Source organism: Sturnira hondurensis, unplaced genomic scaffold (assembly GCF_014824575.4).
Source record: "Sturnira hondurensis isolate 20B ecotype Veracruz unplaced genomic scaffold, ASM1482457v3 Scaffold0000648, whole genome shotgun sequence".
NCBI classification, from domain to species: Eukaryota; Metazoa; Chordata; class Mammalia; order Chiroptera; family Phyllostomidae; genus Sturnira; species Sturnira hondurensis.
In genome coordinates this window covers 9,263,018-9,278,218 of record NW_028073279.1, presented here as the reverse complement: position 1 = coordinate 9,278,218, position 15,201 = coordinate 9,263,018, and the positions used below count along the sequence as shown (strand labels likewise).

Here is a 15,201-nt window from a genome sequence, read left to right as displayed (position 1 = left end):
CTTAACCTCCCCGCATCTATTTTGTACCTACCAGTGATGCTTCTCATTCCCTGAACCTTTTCTCCCATTCTTCCCCTTCCCCTTTCCAGCAGATATCCCCCCTCGATGATATCCATATCTGTGATTCTGTTTCTGTTCTGGTTGTTTGCTTAGTTTGGTTTTCTAGATTCAGTTGTTGATAGTTGTGGATTTGTTGCCCTTTTAATGTTCCACAGTTTTGATCTTCTTTTTCTTACATAAGTCCCTTTGACATTTCATATAACAATGGTTTGGTGATGATGAACTCCTTTAACTTTACCTTGTCTGAGAAGCACTTTATCTGCCCTTCCATTCTAAATGATAGCTTTGCTGGATAGAATAATCTAGGTCGTGGGTCCTTGCTTTTCCTCACTTTGAGTACTTCTTACCAGTCCTTTCTAGCCTGCAAACTTTCTTTTGAGAAATCAGCTGATGGTCTTATGGGAACTCCTTTGTAGGTAATTATCTGCTTTTCTCTTGCTGCTTTTAAGATTATGTTTAACCTTTGGCGTTTTAATTATGATGTGTCTTGTTGTGGTCCTCTTTGGTTCCTTCCAACTTGTTTGGGGCTTTCTGTGCTTCCTGGACTTGCGTGTCTATTTCCTTCACCAAATTAGGGAAGTTTTCTTTCATTGTTTTTTTAAATAAGTCCCAATTTCTTGCTCTTCCTCTTCTTCTGGCATCCCTATGATTGGGATGTTGGCACATTTAAAGTTGTCCCAGAGGGTCCTAAGCCTCTCCTCATTTCTTTTTCATTCTTTTTTCTTCCTGCTGTTGAAATGATTGAATACTTTTTCCTTTCTTGTGTTCCAAATCATTGGTTTAATTCTTGGTTCCATCCTCTCCACTGTTGGTTCCCTGTAGATTTTTCTTTATTTCACTTAGTGTAACCTTCACTTGTTATGTTGTTGCTATACTCAGTTCTTTGGGCATCTTGATAGCCAGTGTTTTGAACTGTGCATCTGATAGGTTAGTTATCTCCATTTCCTTTAGTTCTTTTTCTAGCGTTTTGTTTGGTTCTTTCATTTGGGCCATATTTCTTCATCTCCTCAATTCGGCAGCCTCCTTGTGTTTGTTTCTGTGTACCAGATAGAGATGCTTTGACTCCCTGTAAAAGGTATCTGTAAATTGTGTGGGGTGTGGCCTTAGGTAATCAGTAGGGCAGGGCAACCTGCTTTACCACTTTGTTGCTGTGGGTGGGGAGGGCTCAGAGAGGAGACAGTGCCACTGCCTGGCTTCTGGAGCTTTGCTGGCACTGGCCCCATTTCTAGTCACTTCACCTACTTCCCGTATGTAACTGGCATCCTTCCAGTTGTCGCCTTGGTGGTGATTCCCAGTGTGGGTAGGTATGCATATTCTAAGTCAATGCGGGCCCTTTAAATGAACTCTTCTGAAAATCCTACAGTTTCTTCCACTGCCCCAACCCACACTGGTTTTTCCAGCCAGAAGTTATGGAGATTTATCTTCCCTGTGCTGGAACCCTAGTCTGTGCAGTCTAGCTTAGGACTGGGATTGCTCATACCCAAGGTGTCCCTCCTGATTTTGTCCATTACACTTGAATGTGGGACTGCCCCTTCCACCACTGCTGCCTCTCTTCCTGTCTCTGCTACTCCTCCTCTCCGACCCATCTGGATGAATGTGGCTTCTTTAAATCTTCGGTAGTCAAACTTTCATATACAGCTCGATTTTCTGATGGTTCTGGTTATTACTTGTTTTGAGAAATAGTTCTAACTCTCTCTGTGGTTGCTCAAAGAGGCAGAGCATGCTAACTGTGCCTCTGTCTTGACCAGAAGTCTCTGCTGTTCTTTTTAATTATATATTAAATGAGATTATTCTAATTCTAGAGTATTCTAGTTTTTGGTTATTTTACAAGAGATAAAATTTATGGAGCATCATAAAGCGATCTTAACTATTTTTAAATTTCAAAGGAAGTTAGTAACATAAAGTATACACTATGGATTACGAACTAAGTAATTGCTATGATATGTCAAAGGCAATGATGCCTTTTTTATAATGTACATTTTTCAAAATAGAAAATACTGTACTCTTCAAAAAATTCTGTTACCATAAATAAACAAAAGCCATCTATTGATAAGTCATGTCAGTTGATATTTAGGACTACGATTTATTACTTGCCAATTTTTCAGTAAATGAAATAATTTGTGTAAAATGAGTATTTTTATTTTATTTTACATTAATTAATTTATTTAATTGTTGTTCAGGTACAGTTTTCTGTCTTTTACTCCCATCCCAGCCCACCCACCCACCCACCCCCCAGTGCTCCCCACCTCCCTCCCATTCCCCCCCCCCTTAGTTTTTATCCATGTGTACTTTATACCAGTTCCTGTAAATCCTTTCCCATTTCCCCAGAAATTCCCTCCTCTCTCCCCTCTGGTCATTGTCAGCCTGTTCTCAATTTCAGTGTCTTTGGTTAAATTTTGCTTGGTTATTTGTTTTGTTGTTTAGGTTCCTGTTAAAGGTGAGATCATATGGTATTTGTCTTTCACTGCCTGGCTTATTTCACTCAGCATAATGCTTTCCAGTTCCATCCATGCTGTGGCAAAGGGTAGGAGCTCCTCCTTTCTTTCTGTTGTATAGAATTCCATTGTGTAAATGTACCATAGTTTGTTGATCCATTCATTTAATGATGGGCACCTAGGTTGCTTCCAACTCTTGGCTATTGTAAATTGTGCTGCTATGAACACTGGGGTGCGTATGTTCTTTGGGATTGGTGTTTTAGGGTTCTTAGGATATCCTAGCGGTGGAATTGGTGGGTCAAAAGGCAGAATCATTTTTAGTTTTCTTAGAAAATTCCATACTATTTTCCATAGTCGTTGTACCAGTCTGCAATTCCACCAACAATGAACTAGGGTCCCCTTTTCCCCACAACCTGTCCAACATTTGTTTGTTGCTTTGTTTATGATGGCCATTCTGACCAGTGTAAAATGGCATCTCATTGTGGTTTTAATTTGCATCTCTCTGATGGCTAGCGATATTGAGCATCTTTTCATGTGTCTCTGGATTCTCTGTATGTCCTTCTTGGAGAAGTGTCTATTCAAGTCCTTTGCCCACTTTTTAATTGGGTTGCTTGTCTTAGAATGGAGTCCTATAAGTTCTTTGTATATTTTGGAGATTAAACCCTTGTCTGAGGTATCATTGGCAAATATGTTTTCCCATACAGTTGGTTCTCTTTTTATTTTAATGCTGTTTTCTTTAGCCACACAGAAGTTTTTTATTTTGATGAGATCTCATTTGTTTATTCTTTCCTTTATGTCCCTTACTTATGTACTCTAGGGGACATATCAGTAAAAATGTTGCTGCGTTAAATATCTGAGATTTTCCTGCCAATGTTCTCCTCTAGGACTTTAATTGTGTCATGGCTTATATTTAAGTCTTTTATTCCCCTTGAATTTATATTTCTATATGGTGTAAGTTGGTGCCCGAGTTTCATTTTTTTGCATGTAGCTGCACAGTACTCCCAACACCATTTGTTGAAGAGGCTATTTCTACTCCCTTTTATGTTGCTGCCCCCTTTGTTGAATATTAATGAACCGTAGAGACTTGGATTTATTTCTGGGCTCTCTGTTCTGTTCCATTGGTCCATGTATCTGTTTTTATGCCAGTACCAGGCTGTTTTGATTACAGTGGCCTTGTAATACAGTTTGATATCAGGTATTGTGATCCCTCCTACTTTGTTCTTCTTTCTCAAAATTGCAGCTGCTATTTGGGGTCGTTTATGGTTCCATATAAATTTTTGAAGTGTTTGTTCTATGTCTGTGAAATATACCATTGGCACTTTAATAGGTATCGCATTGAATCTGTAAATTGCTTTGGGTAGTATGGACATTTTGATGATGTCAATTCTTCCAATTCATGAATACGGTATATGTTTACATTTGTTTGTGTCTTCCTTGATTTCTTTCTTCAGTGTTGTGTAGTTTTTTTGCATACAGGTCTTTTACCTCCTTAGTTAGGTTTATCCCTAGGTATTTTATTTTTCTTTTTGCTATATCGAATGGGATTTTTTTCTTGATTTCTGCTTCTTCTGTTTCATTGTTGGTATATAAAAATGCCTTTGATTTCTGCATGTTGACTTTGTATCCCTCTGTTTTGCCAAATTCATTTATTAGGTTGAGCAGGTTTTTGGTGAAGTCTATAGGATTTTCCATGTACACTATCATGTCATCTGCAAACAGTGACAGTTTTTTTCCCTCCTTTTCTATTTGGATGCCTTTTATTTCCTTTTCTTGTCTGATCACTGTGGCTAAAACTTCTGATACTATATTGAATAGGTGAAGGTGGACAACCTTGTCTTGTTCTTGATTTTAGTGGAAGCTATTTTAGTTTTTCCCATTGAGTATGATATTGGCTGTAAGTCTCTCATATATGGCCTTTATTATATTGAGTAATGCTCCCTGTATTCTCACTTTGCTGAGTGTTTTTATCATAAATGGGTGTTGTGATAAAATGCTTATCAGATGCTTTTTCCCCATCTATTGATATGATCATGATTTTTGTGTTTGCTTTTATTTATGTGATGTATTGCATTTATTCATTTGAGAATATTGAACCATCCTTGCATCCCTGGGATGAATCCCACTTGGCCGTGGTGTATGATCTTTTTGATGTATTGTTGGATGCGATTTGCCAATATTTTGTTGAGGATTTTAGCATCTATGTTCATCAGTGATATTGGCCTGAAGTTTTCTTTCTTTGTTGTGTCTCTATCTGGTTTTGGAATTAAGATGATTCTGGCTTCATAAAAAGAGTTTGGGAGTCTTCCATCCTTTTGGCTTTTCTGGAATAGTCTGTGAAGAATAGGGGTTAGCTCTTCCTTAAATGCTTTGTAGAATTCTCCTGTGAAACCATCTGGTCCAGGGCTTTGTGTGTCAGGAGTTTTTTGATTACTTCTTCAATTTCATCTGCTGTTATTGGTCTGTTCGGGTTTTCTGCTTCTTTTTCATTGAGTTTTGGATGATTATATTTTTCTAGAAATTTATTCATTTCACCTAGGTTTTCAAATTTCTTGGCATACAGTTTTTCATAGCAATTTCTTACAATCCCTTCTATTTCTGTGGTGTCATTTGTAATCTCTCCTCTTTCATTTCTGATTGTGTTTATTTGGGTCCTCTCTTTTTCTTGGTGAGCCTGCTTTTAAAGGCTTGTCGATTTTGTTTATCTTTTCAAAAGACCAGCCCTGGATTCATTTATCCTTAGAGTTATGCTTTTAGTCTCTATGTCATTTAATTCTGCTCTGATCTTGGTTATTTCCTTCCTTTTACTTGCTCTGGGCTGTCTTTGTTGTTCCTCGAGTTCTTGTAGGCATAGGGTTAGGTTGTTTGTTTGAAATATTTCTGTCTTTTTTAGGTAGGCCTATATTGCTATGAACTTCCCTCTCACGACTGCTTTTGCTGTGTCCCATAAATTTTGGGTTGTTGTGAGTTCATTTTCATTTGTTTCCAGAAAATTTTTGATTCTTCCCTAATTTCATTCTTGACCCATTCATTGTTTAATGGCATGGTAGTCAATCTCCATGATTTTGAGTGTTTTGGGTTTTTTCCCTTGGGGTTGGTTTCCAGTTTCAGACCTTGTGGTTGGAGAAAATGCTTGGTATGATTTCAGTTTTCATGAATTTTTTGAGGCTTGTTTTGTGTCCTGTCGTGTGGTCTGTCTTTGAAAATTTCATGTGCATTTGAAAAGAATGTGTATTTACCTTCTTTGGGATGAAGGGCTCCGTATATATATATCAGTTAAGTCCATTTCATCTAGGACATTGCTCAATGCCACAATATCTTTGTCAATATTTTGTTTGGAAGATCTGTCCATTTTTGACAGTGATGTGTTAAAATCCCTACTATAATTCTGTTGCTGTCAATATCTTTCTTGAAGTCCTCTAAGATTTTCTTTATATATTTGGGTGCTCCTATGTTTGGTGCATAGATATTTACTATATTAATGTCTTTTTGGTGGATTCTTCCCTTGAGTATTAGGAAGTGACCTTCTGGGTCTCTCTTTATGGCCCTTTTTTTAAAGTGTATTTTGTCTCATATGAGTATTGCTACTCTGGCTTTTTTTCCTGTCCATTGGCTTGGAAAAATTTTTGCCAGCCCTTCACTTTTAGTCCATGTAGGTCTTTTATCCTGAGGTGGATCTCTTGTAGGCAGCATATGTGTGGGTCATGCTTTCTTATCCATTCAGCTATTCTATGTTGTTTGATTGGAGCATTTAGTCCATTTACGTTTAAGGTTACTATTGATAGGTACTTATTCATTGCCATTTTTGTACTTTTGTTCCTCTCTGTCTCTCTTTTCCTTCCTTTCCTTAAAGCAGTCCTTTTAGCATCATCTTGCAGAGCTGGTTTGGTGGAGGTGTATTCTTTTAGACTTCTTTTGTCTTGGAAGCTTTTTGTTTGGCCTTCTATCTTGATAGAGAGTCTTGCTGGGTAAAGTAGCCTTGGTTGCAGGTCTCTGGTTCTCATTACTTGGAATATTTCTTGCCATTCTCTTCTTGCTTGGAGTGTTTCCATTGAGAAGTCAGCAGCTAACCTTATTGGGGCTCCCTTGTATATTATTTCCTGTTTCTCCCTTGCTGCCTTTAAGATTCTCTCTTTGTCTTTTAATTTTGCCATTTTAATGATGATGTGTCTTAAAGTGGGCCTCTTTGAGTTCCTCTTGACTGGGACTCTGTGTGTTTCCTGGATTTGTGTTTTTCTCTCATCACATTAGGGAAGTTTTCCATCATTACTTTTTCAAATAGGTTTTTTATCCCTTGCTCTTCTTCTTCTGGTATCCCTATTATATGGATATTATTATGTTTCATATTGTCTTGCGTTTCTCTGAGTCCCTCTTCCTTCTTTGTGCGCCTCTTTTCCTTTTCTTGCTCTTTTTGGGTATTTTTTTCTACTTTGTCCTCCAACTTACTGATTCGATCTTCTGCTTCATCGATCCTGCTTTTGATTCCTTCCACTGTGTTCTTCAGTTCAGAAATTATATTCTTCATTTGGTCTCGGCCCTTGTTGATAATTTCTGTTTCCTTTCTCATGTTGATATAGTTTGCAGTGAGTTCATTGTAGTTCCCCTGTAGTTTCTGGTAGCTCGTATTGAGCTCTTCGAACTTCCTGATAACCAGTGCTTCGAATTCAATATCTGATGTTGACTTGCCTCTATTTTATTTAGCATTCTTTCTGAGGCTTCCTCCTTTCCTTTCATTTGGTTGTTTCTTTGTCTTCCCATTTTTTGTGAAATTCTTCTTATTAGCTTCAGCTTCTTAAATTGATCTCTTCTGGTTCCCTGGGTTTATGGTGTTAACTTCTGTGGTTAAATACCTATGAGATTCAGTGGTACAGTCTCCTTGATCTCCAAGCTCACTTGTCTTGGGCTGTCCTTTATGTTGGCTCTTTATTTGTCTTTGGGTTTTGGTTGTTTTGGGGTCTGTATTTTATGGGTCCTTCCCCCCAGCTGGTTAACTGAGGGTCACTCTGTCCACCACTTGTTTTAATTTGTTGTACTGGTGAGGGCGGGTTGTGTTGAAGCTAGTTCTTCCGTGTGTACAAGGTTTTGAGGATTCTCTTTTGTTCTTGTTCAGTTGTTTGTACTGGGTAGTTTCTGCACTATTTAGTTGTATTTCCAGTTAGGTTTTGGATTGAGTTTTGTGTGGTTTCCACTCCCTCCTTCACCTTCTTCTGTTGTAATTTGTTGGTGGTTCCTTTGTTGTNTTATTATGTTTCATATTGTCTTGCGTTTCTCTGAGTCCCTCTTCCTTCTTTGTGCGCCTCTTTTCCTTTTCTTGCTCTTTTTGGGTATTTTTTTCTACTTTGTCCTCCAACTTACTGATTCGATCTTCTGCTTCATCGATCCTGCTTTTGATTCCTTCCACTGTGTTCTTCAGTTCAGAAATTATATTCTTCATTTGGTCTCGGCCCTTGTTGATAATTTCTGTTTCCTTTCTCATGTTGATATAGTTTGCAGTGAGTTCATTGTAGTTCCCCTGTAGTTTCTGGTAGCTCGTATTGAGCTCTTCGAACTTCCTGATAACCAGTGCTTCGAATTCAATATCTGATGTTGACTTGCCTCTATTTTATTTAGCATTCTTTCTGAGGCTTCCTCCTTTCCTTTCATTTGGTTGTTTCTTTGTCTTCCCATTTTTTGTGAAATTCTTCTTATTAGCTTCAGCTTCTTAAATTGATCTCTTCTGGTTCCCTGGGTTTATGGTGTTAACTTCTGTGATAAAATACCTATGAGATTCAGTGGTACAGTCTCCTTGATCTCCAAGCTCACTTGTCTTGGGCTGTCCTTTATGTTTGCTCTTTATTTGTCTTTGGGTTTTGGTTGTTTTGGGGTCTGTCTTTTATGGGTCCTTCCCCCCAGCTGGTTAACTGAGGGTCACTCTGTCCACCACTTGTTTTAATTTGTTGTACTGGTGAAGCTAGTTCTTCCGTGTGTACAAGGTTTTGAGGATCCCCTTTGGTCTTGTTCAGTTGTTTGTACTGGGTAGTTTCTCCACTATTTAGTTGTATTTCCAGTTAGGTTTTGGATTGAGTTTTGTGTGGTTTCCACTCCCTCCTTCACCGTGTTCTGTTGTTATTTGTTGGTGGTTCCTTTGTTGTTGGGTTTCCTCTTTTAGTTTTTGCTGGTGTTCACTGGTGTTCGCTGCTTCTACCTACTCTTTTTGTGTGTGGTCAGTTGGAGCAGAAGGCAAAATGGTTTAAGATGCAGGAGTGTATTCTATGATATTTATAGTAACGGCTGGTAGAGATAGGAGATCTTTAGGCTATGTATAGTGTTAACCGTAATTTTCAACCCAGCTGGCCGCTTTTAAGAAAGGATGAACAGAAGATAAGACTCTTGTTGGGAAGGGAAGGATTGTGAGTTGGATCTAGAAAGTAGTGAGGTTGTGGGAGGTCAGATTCTGAGGTAAGGTGAGAGTAAAGGATAGTAACTAGGTGTAGTGTGTGAGAGAATAGAGTTAACCACTACAGTAATAGAGTTCAGGAAACTGTGAAGTGAACTAAGATCCGGGAGGGGTGTTGTGAAGTATTTACAATTGCATGGAACAGCTATTATTTACAATAATATTAGAGCAACAACCATATGACAGACTCTATGTGATCTGGATAACATGAATAGGGGGTATAGGACTTTGAGTAGTGTGCTAAAGGAAAACAAGTGGCGTGAAGTATAGAAACTTAGCAATACACTGTGGAGGAGAGAACAGGGCAAACCTGTCAAATGATACAGTATAACCAGCCAAAGCTAAGAAGCCTATACAGAAAGAGGAGGAATATAAAGATACTATTAAAATAGAAGATGTAAGAGTAATGAAAAGAAAATAATACACATGTGCAGCAACTTGTAGTTCTCTGCTGTGGCAAAGTGACAGTTGTCTCTCTGTCTCTGTTGTTGGGGATGCCCCTTCTTTGGGTCCAACTCTGGCCTTTTCGCAGTTCCAAGTTGTTTGTCTCACTTGTGGGTAACAGAGAAAAGAAAAGGCAGGAGAAGGGAGGAAGAAGGAATAAGTTTGGAAAAAAGGAAGAAGGAATAAAAGGAGAAAGAGGAAAACAGTATTGAAAGATAAAGCAGCAATACAATTTTTTTAAAAAGATTACTAAAAAAAAAGTGAAACATCTCTTGTTGGTGTCAAACTGGCCAAACCAGTTTTTCTGGTCTCACTGACTGCAGCCGGTTGAGGGGCCATGGGTGTGGCCTTTCTCCCTTCCCCATGTGCACTCAGCCAGTCCTGTGAGCACTCTCCCAAGAGCTAGTCTGTCGCCTCTCCCCAGCGTCCCATGCAGGGATTCATGTTCTCTTCATAGCACTCCTTCCCCGAGGGTCTTTGCCATGGGCTGGGTTGCAGGGGCACACACACCTGGCCGGGCTGCCTGGGTCCTGTGGGTTTGGACACGAACCCTTCCCAGTGCTGTGGGGTAACGCAAGGCCTTCCACGCAAGCTCGAGATCGCTGCCAGGCTGGGTGGGGAGTAGGCTATGTGGCTGTCGCAGGAGGATCCTTCAAACAATTCCCTTTTTAAGAAATTCCTCCTAATCAAGCCTGGCCCTCCGTACAGCCCAATCCTCTAGCCAGATCAGTGCCTACCGAGGTCAGAGTCTGAACTGCGCCTCTCAGTTCTCCCAAGCCGGCGACCACAGACTCAGCAGGTGGTCACGGCCCTTGTGTGTTTGCCTCTTAGTCCCCATTCCCTTCTCTTCAACCTCAAGCAACCAGGTATCTATCTCCCAGTGTTGCCCAAACCCTGCTTGGCCAGGGAGGGAGGGAGCTGATGCCCTGGCTCTCTCCCAAGGACCCTGCGGCCTGCCCTGAGCTCCCAAAGAGTCCGTGGTAAACCCGCCGCGCACGGGCGGAGGCTGCTGCTGCCCCTGTCTGCACATTGATCTCTGGGACCCTACTGTCCTGCGGCCGCCTCCTTACTGTCTGGTTTTTCAGTGTCTTCTACAATTTCTGGTCTCTTATTTTCATATATGCTGGCTGTTTGCCGGAGATCGGCCAGGTTTTTCTCCCATGTTTAGGGGAAAGTGGAATTCGTTCCGTCCTTCTCCATCGCCATCTTTCTAGAGCCATGTGTAAAATGGGTTTTTAAAGTGTGATACAGTAACATTATTTACATATGAATTTTTACTATAAATATTTACCTCTAAAAAGTTTGAAATATTCATAGTTTTCAAAAATGCTTGATATATTAAAAATATAATATAAACTAATATAAGTTCAAATTTTGTGATTTGGCAAAGCTTTGGAGCGGGGGCATCCAACCCACGGGCCACATGTGGCCCAGGATAGCTATGAATGCAGCCCAGCATAAAATCGTAAATTTACTTAAAACCTTTTTATTTGCTCATCAGTTTTTGTTAGTTTTTGTGTATTTAATGTGTGGCCCAATGATGCCAGAAGGTTGGACACCCCTCCTTTGGAGAGTCATTAATACTTACGTAATTATATAATGACTTCTATGAGGCTAAGTAAATAGTAAGGCTTATCTTTAAGCTATACTCTTTTTTTTCTATTTAAAATGTTTTCTATAGCTAATTAAGGCATTATTTTGATATTTAGAGAGATAAGTAATTTTATGTTATCTGAAATATGTCAAAGTCAGTTATTAAATGCTGGTCTGTCCAAAAGAATCCAGTCTGTTTTAATTCTGGAAGTTTTTACCCCACGATTTTAATAGTTCATAAACCACTGACACATTTAGAAATGTTACAACTGATAGGTAGAATACATTACATTTAATTTTTACTTTATTTGTGGTCTAAAATACCATTTGGTTTGTAAGTGGCATAAAACTGCTGCTATAAGGAGAATATGAGGAAAAAATTTACATATTTGGCTGTATTCCAATGTCAGGTTAATATTGAATTTTTAAGAGGTGTGGTATCACTTAGTCAAGGCAGGATATGTGGGAAGAATGTCCAATAATTAAAAAATTAAACTCCTCAGGCAGTTCTTCACAGAATGAATTTTTATTTATCTGCAGGATTAATTACTTGGGTTATTGAGGGGAATTAAACAAAAAGAACTCATATGAATACTTCTTGCCCAGACTCCTTAGTTCATATTAAATGCAAGCACCAGTGTCTCTAGAAAAGCGATGTATGAGATGATGCACATAGTGGGCGAATGAGAATCTCTTCAGAAGAAGACAGCCCGGGTCGGGCAGGGTCTGGACACCAAGTCCTGTGGGGAACGAGGGCAGAGTGCGTGAGGACCTGGAAAGGAGCGGCCCCCTGGATATACCTTTAAAAAGAAATATTCGTAGAGTAGCCCCATGGTGTTCTGTTTCTCCAGTGGGCAGACCTAGTCCCATAAGTGTGACATAAAATAAAGTAGGTTCAGGTTTCACATAACAAAGAACAATGAAGTTTTGAAATGCAGATAAAGTTTCACAGAGATGTGACTGTCATCTCAGTGAAAGCACTAGACAAATCCCGGTGAGCTTCCATGTGGATCTCAGTAGGAGCGAGTTCCCTTTCTGATGGTAGCAGGTTGGACCAGGCACTCTACAGTGTGTCTTCCAAATATGGGGCAAGATTTTGGACTTTGTTCAATGATCTGTTTAACTTGGTTTTAAGTTTTTAGATTTTTATAGTTTTAAGTTTTTAGATTTTAAGTTTTAAGTTTTTATACCTCAATTATTTTATTGAGGTATAATGACATAGGACCTTATCTTATTTTTATGTGTACATCACAATGATTTCATATTTGTACATATTACAAAATGATCACAGTAAGTCTAACTTATTTTTTTAAAACTACGATAAATTATTCACACGGAAACATTTGATGTACATGTTTCTTGCTCAGTTCTCTCCAAACGTGGATTTATGTCTGTTATGAAAAGGAAATGTAATAGCTTCAGGTTAAGTCATAATGCTAAGATGCTAAGCAGTTAGTGTTACTGCTTGTACAATTTAGTGTTGGAGTCTCAGTTCGGGACATACACACAACACACACACAGATTTTCTTTTATGTAAATGACAATTCGGATAAAAATATATATGCTTTGGCAAAATACCCACATGTTTTCCAGGAATTGCTGGAGAGATGAAATGTAGAAACAAACTACTTGGAGACTTAGCAACTTGAGAAACAGTGATGAGACCCATGAATAACGGGGAAGGTCTTTTGATTCATTCACGTTAGTTCTAAATATTATCAGACTATATAGCATCAAATAATCTTCTAATCAGATTTTTCTATTTTTGTAATACTAGTTCATCAGAAATCAAATCTCTGTCAGTGAGAGTACTGTCCATTCTCAGCCTGGCGGTAAGTGACATTGAAAAACATGTCTGCAAAGGCATTGAACATCAATGTTTCGTGTCTTTAATACTGCCTAGCAAGGTTTGTTATTCTTCAGCTGTCTTGGTGTACTTTGAAATTTAAAACAATTACAGTTGAAACAGTTACTCTCATCTGTGTGAGTCCTACCACAGCAGTATTTGTTTACTCAGAACAGATTTCATTTCCGATACTATATGTAAAATTTATCACAAAGAATACAATCCACAGTTTGAACAGAAACCTCAGTGTTTAAATCTCGATAGTCAGGAAAATAAACACTGCATATGAGGTTGCTTCCAAGTACAAACCACTCATTTCAGTGAAGTGGGATGTAGTTTCTAACTTGGGCTAGAAGTGACGAAGTGGCCCTGGCCGTGGTGGCTCACTTTGTTGGAACATCGTCCCGTGCAGTTCGATTCCCGGTCAGGGTGTCCGGGGGGCAGCCAATCAGTGTTTCTCTCTCCCTTATCAATGTTTCTCTCTCCCTTCTTCTCTCTCTAAAAGCAATGAAGAAAAACAGTGTTCTTGGATGAAAAAACAGTAAAGTGAAGAAATCATTTTTTTTATGTGAAGCCTTGACCAAACCCAATTAGTCAAGTTCCAGATTACCGTATTATGACACAAGTCAAACTCTACTGATACAACTTACTTGTTGGAGATTTGGGTGCAAATGTAACTACAGTCGGGGGACTGGATGCCCCCAACTTCGCTCAGGCAGGGAGGGGTAAGGAGAGAAAAAGGCACAGCACTGATCAGGCCCCCGTTTTCACTTCTTTGTTGGTAACTGTGCCTACTTTGCCAAAGAGCGTTTCTTCCATGGAGATACACTTTTTATAATGTGAGACGGTGGGAGGGAAAAGAGGGGTCCACTGTTTAAAAGTGCATTCATTATAAAGCTATTTAACCATTTTAATTAGATATGGAATGACTCTGGAGTTTCTGCTCTGAAGATACTCTTTTATAAAGTGTTGACTTGCCAGTTTATCTTTGACAAGTGATTAAGAAAGGTAAATGCGTCCTTTGACTTTAGAAATAAGAATGTGTGAATAAAAGTTATGTACCATGATCTAACCCATACTTCTGATTTAAAAATAAGTTCTCTCAATAAACCGTTAATTTTTAATTTTAAACTTGTATCATTCCTAGTGTGCTATTCTCATTCTCTTTTTTATTTTCACATTATTTCTATAAATTCTCAAAAACAAAAACCCTCAGTCTTGGAACCAACTTACATTGGCTTTCTGAGGTTAGTTTATAACTTTTAAAATATCTTGTTAAAATGTAAAAACCCAGAAGGTCTGAACAAAAACATTTACAATTTTACAGGATATATCTAATTTATTTTTTTAAATATATTTTATTGATTATACCATTACAGTTGTTCTATTCCCCCCCTTCATTCCCCTCCACCCGCACACTCCCTTCCCCACTATTCTCCCCCCCTTAGTTTATAACCACGTGTCTCAGCTTCTTTAGATTCTATATTTCCCCCACTATTCTTGCCCTCCCCCCTATCTATTTTCTACCTACCATCTATGCTATTTTCTGTATCTTCTCCCCCCTTCTCCTCCTCCCACTCCCCTGTTGCTCACCTTCCATGTGTTCTTCATTTCCATGGTTCCACTCCTACTGATAGGCAGTGACCTGTACACTGTAATCAGTGACCTGATCTAGCTGTCCTCTTGGTTTTCTTTTGTTTTAGGTGTGGTTGTTAGTAACTGTGAGTTTGCTGTCCTTTCACTGTTAATATTTTTCTTCTTTTTCTTATATTTTTCTTCTTTTTCTTATATAAGTCCCTTTAACATTTCATATAATAAGGGCTTGTTGATGATGAACTCCTTGAACTTGACCTTATCTGAGGAGCACTTTATCTGTCCTTCCATTCTAAATGAAAGTTTTGCTGGATAAAGCAATCTTGGCTGTAGGTCTTTGGATTTCATGACTTGGAATACTTCTTTCCAGCCCCTTCTTGCCCATAAGGTCTCTTTTGAGAAATCAGCTGACAGTCTGATGGGTACCCCTTTGTAGGTGACTGTCCCCTTATCCCTTGCTGCTTCTAGGATTCTCTCCTTCATTTTAGTCTTAGCTAATGTAATTATGATGTGCCTTGGTGTGTTCCTTCTTGAGTTCAACTTCTTTGGCACTCTCTGAGCTTCCTGGATTTCCGGGAAGTCTATTTCCTTTACCAGACTGGGGAAGTTCCCCTTTATTATTTGTTCAAATACGTTTTCCACTCGTGGCTGTTTCTTTCCCCCTTCTGGTACCCCTATAATCCGGATGTTGGAACGTTTAAAGATGCCCTGGAGGTTCTGAAGCCTCTCCTCATTTTTTTGAATTCTCATTTCTTCATTCTTTTCTGGTTGGATGTTTCATTCTTCCTTCTGGTCCC

At 39.0% G+C, this 15,201-nt stretch overlaps 1 protein-coding gene across 3 annotated transcripts in view; it reads left to right on the top strand.

Moving 5' to 3' along the window:
* RAVER2 (ribonucleoprotein, PTB binding 2) overlaps positions 1-15,201 on the top strand; it is a 108,534-nt gene that overhangs the window by 70,102 nt on the left and 23,231 nt on the right. The window lies entirely within an intron of this gene.